The sequence below is a fragment of the Papilio polytes genome, unplaced genomic scaffold (assembly GCF_000836215.1).
Source record: "Papilio polytes unplaced genomic scaffold, Ppol_1.0 DF821511.1, whole genome shotgun sequence".
In the NCBI taxonomy this organism is placed as follows: domain Eukaryota; kingdom Metazoa; phylum Arthropoda; class Insecta; order Lepidoptera; family Papilionidae; genus Papilio; species Papilio polytes.
In genome coordinates this window covers 2712556-2717034 of record NW_013527693.1, presented here as the reverse complement: position 1 = coordinate 2717034, position 4479 = coordinate 2712556, and the positions used below count along the sequence as shown (strand labels likewise).

Sequence of the window (4479 nt, the reverse complement as noted above, 5' to 3'; positions counted from 1 at the left end):
CACGCGGTGAGACGATCGTTGTGTAGGTAAGTACCATCCTTCGATACAATATTATGCCCTCCGTTGCATGAGTACTCGTAGTTTAAGGGTAGGTTGTGCCGCGGATCCCGGATCAGGGAACATCATATAACATCTCAGTTTTTTTAAAAGAAGACAAAACATATGCTTATTATGATGCCTAACAAAGACTGATTATGAAAATAGAGAAAAAAATGCGTTACATTTACATTGTACAGAAGGTGTTTGTTGTGATATATTTTTCAAAAAAGGCACTGATAAAAATGTACGTTAGAATCTCTTTAATTGTTTGGATCTGATCCAATATAACAGTGGCACATATAGGAGTCAGTTATCCATCGGAGTTCGCATCGAGCCATAAGTCTCGTCAGGTCGGCGGTAGCCCGTGAGCGGGTAATCCACACAATCGCTTACGGGATTAGGATCAATGCCCGCTGCGATCAACGACCAACAATGATGATATTATGGCGTATTGAGCACATCACTATAATCCTATGCGACCCTGGTAATGCTAGATGAAATAACGACTTGCTGATCAATCGACCAACTCTCCTATGTACACAAAACAATAATCTAAGGATCTGAATGACGTCACTAATGAGTTCACTTGTATACTGAAAAAAGTTTTCTTACAAATCGAAGGACGCAAGTTACCTTTTTTTACATTTTTTACTATTTCATTCGTTTATTATTAAAACTGTACTAATGTTAATGACTGGTCCCTGGTGTGTTGAAACGTGAGGGAATGAAGTTACATTCCACGTGACTTACACGTGTGGTAAACTTAAAGCAAACGAACCCATTAGGTTAGAAAAGCAAATTTGTTGAAATTGAGTTAGGAAAGTTGTTTCTAAGTTTTGAAGTACGAACCACAAAAGCGTGGAGTAATTAAACACAGTGAGAAGGCGAAATTATCTTAACATAATATTTGCTGAAGATGGGAAAGTATGTTGTTATAATCTTATTAATATTACACGAAACTTACAATTAACTTATTATCAAGAGGAAACATTTTCTTTTAAAGTAATTTCAAAGGTTCTTCTAGAAATACTTAAAATTGATGAACATAAACAATGTGGTTATATTCAATTAGATAAAAAGTTGCGAAAAAAAATTAAGCAGGTAAAATGAACGTAAGTTTTGAAAACATTTTATGGACGAATGAGATTATACGGAGTGTATTTGATAAATCTTCAGCGAAAGGCATTTGTCACGCTAGATGGGAAGGCTCGTGCGGCGCGCGACAGGATTACCGCTAAACTTATTGGTCAGATTAACTCTGACGGATTATTCTGACAGTATTAATTTTTATTTCTAAAATGCATACGTTTTATGTTGTGTTATTTTTAATACTTTTATCAAAGTAACTCTTGATTAAAGTATTATTATTGAAAAACTAAGAAAATGTATGGTTCGGTAGGACTTGGCAGTGAAAACTGCCGATTTTAAACATTGTAGATGCTTTGTAACTTTGTAACATGTATTTTAAGTAAGCGTAGTACACCACTGCCGTTATTAATACTGTCATCATATACATTCTTTTGACAACAGAGACTAAAATCTTACTTCTTGTATAAATGTAAAAGTTTGTATGGATGGATGGATGTTTTTTAGAGTTTGTAGCCTAATCGGCTGAACGGATTTCGATGAAATTTGGCATAGATGTAGAAGATAGTCTGGAAGAATACATGGCTATCCCTTTTGTTTTTTTCAGTTTCATAAGCGTCACGGCAAAAAACATTTGTTTTGTTTATCTATTTTCCACGTTTCGTTAGGAAATCTTCACAAATAGAATTAGAGCTCCTTGATAACATAAAAATGTTATAAAAGGTATACTTTTACGAGTATACCTCGAATTGTCGTACTTAGTACTCTATAAATTACAAGTGCGTCACTGTAGGCTTATTATCGTTCGAATGTCCTAGCTAAGCTAACATAATGGCGCAGAAAACGGTCATATTAGAAAATAGAATTATATTTTCCTTTACATAATGTATATAAACAGGTTAGTTGGGACTGTTAAGGATGACTTATCTGATCTCTGTGGAGGATAATTAAGCGTTCTGCAAATACATTACTCGAAATGTCTTTGGCTTCGTGAATTAGAAAAAGATAGATGTACAGTAGGTGAATCCCGCAAGAAGACGTGTTACCAACAAAATGTATGTAAGCGTATTGTAGTTTGATGTAAAAATGTTTGTGAATACGTAGGTATGTATATAGTCCTACTAATATTATAAATGCGAAAGCTTAGATGGATGGATGGATGGATGTTTGTTAGCGTTTGTAGCCTAAACGCCTGAACGGATCTCCATGAAATTTGGCACAGGTTTAGAGCATAGTCTGGAAGAACACATAGGCTACTTTTTATCCCGGGAATAGTTACGGTTTCCGTGGGATACGTAGCTTTTTGTAATTTATATAGTTCGTATGTTTTCTAATACCACGCGGACGAAGTCGCGGGCAACAACTCGTTTCTTATAAAGATTTAAGTACGGAATAAATGCATTAAGGCTGCCGTGCTGATGGTTTCAATTAATACAGAGACCTGTTTTTAATAAGTTTAAGACAATTTTTCCTGTTGCCAGTAAAACATTGTAGACAACACCTGAGTTTCTGTGTGGTAAGTCGTCTTTGAACCACAAGTATCTTAATGATGTAATAGACATTTTGTTTGAAAATCCAAATTTTGTAATTGCTCTTTGCTTTAATATCTATTCTTAGAGTCATTTCGACAAACTTGTCAGAGAAAAAGCTAACGTGTAAATATCGGATTTTGTTACTTTATCAGACAGTGACGTCATTTTTAAGCTATCTGAACCTCTATCAGTCATTGGTGGGACAGGCCCTAAATGAAGTAAGCTAGTTGCAACGTTTCACAATCTGATAATTTAACTTTTGCATTTTGTTATGTCTATGAAATTTGGTAGTTAAGACAGACAGAAACAACACACAATCTACCTATAGTTCGTACAAATATATGCGGTTCCCGTAGGATATGTTTAATTCTATTATTTACTCAATAACTCGGCAAAATCACATCTTATTGTAATTTGACACACATAGAACATATACCTTTCATCCTTTTTTATATTTTACGCCGACGTATTTGCAGGCAAGTTTGTTATAAGGATTTAAAAACGGAAGAAATGCATTTCGATTGCCGTGATAATGTGTTTAAGTTATTCAGACACCTACTTAATTAGTGTAAATCTCTTTTTTTCTTGTTTCCAGTGATACAAAGTCAAAGACGACAACAGCCTGTCAGTGAGGTAAGTCGTCTTTGAAGTAAATTTTTATGCGTACTTTCACCATATTTGTGCACACATTTTTTTGTTCTAAAATGCATATTTTGTAAAAATTATTTGCTTCAATATCTACTCTTCAAAGAAAATAAAATGTTATACAAACCAATTTGATACTTTAACTTTTGTATGTCTTTTGAAGCAAACAAAGTATATAATTTGCTTGATTTAATCAAGTCGTGTTTGCGGAACAACGAAAATGTGTAATTAGGAGAAAACGCAGAAGCATCTTATTACGTTGTAATTATTTAATACACGTCTCTAGCGGTATCCATTAGCATTTATTTAGATTTAATATATAATAAGGAGTAGCGAAGATTATTTTTTCTATGAAATTAACATCAATAGAATTTTTTGCATTAAGACCGAGAGACGAACCAGAATACAGACAACTGTTCCGAAGGGATTCTATTTCATCTTTTATAAAAACGGAATAGCAAAATGTTTCTTTTTTTAAAGACGTTTCAATAGTGAAAATATACTGTTACACCAATTTGACGCAACCTCTTGCCGATACTAATTTCTTCCGCGGAAAATGTACATATTGGTATCGTGTTTTCTTAAAAATGTAACAGGAAAAAAGACCTAAACAAGAAAGAAAATCAAAGGGATTTGGGAAATGAATTATTTAACAAGGCTGATAAGCTTGAAATTGCTTTTACTGGTCGAATAAACGTGTTTATTTAAACATTTTTAATGTCTTTACAATTATAGAAAACAGTACCTGTTTCCTAAAAGTAATAAAATATATTAATATCTTATGAATTTACAAAAAAAATATAAATGTACTTAATAAACAACAATTTTATACATAACTTCGCTACAGTGTTATCTATTTTTATTGGAAAGAATTTACAAGTGAGTTTTATGAACATGCCTTGTATTCAATTTGCAAGCGGATTGTGTCCGAAATTGAATAGCTAATATAAAATTATGTATATTGTAAAATTCTTTGTATTTCCTTTAGTGAAAATTTTTTTGTAGGAAAATTCTATTAAATAGCGGATCACAACTATCAGGGGACTTTAAAATAAATATTAAATTTGCTTAAATACGAATAAAGTCTAGATTAAGATTTAACTTCAGTAATAAACTTTTAAGTCACTAAATCTTTGTGAAGATTTCCTTTTGTATAGTTAAATATTTTATCTTGTCG

The 4479-nt window shown here is 32.6% G+C and overlaps 1 protein-coding gene across 1 annotated transcript in view; it reads left to right on the top strand.

The window, feature by feature from the left end:
• Positions 1-2616: 2616 nt before the first annotated feature.
• Positions 2617-4479, top strand: part of LOC106108521 (serine--pyruvate aminotransferase, mitochondrial) — a 187158-nt gene continuing 185295 nt past the window's right edge. Inside the window, exons 1-2 of the mRNA XM_013289700.1 lie at positions 2617-2641; positions 3253-3290. The gene's annotated coding sequence lies outside the window, so the exon portion shown is untranslated. The remainder of the gene's footprint in view (positions 2642-3252; positions 3291-4479) is intronic.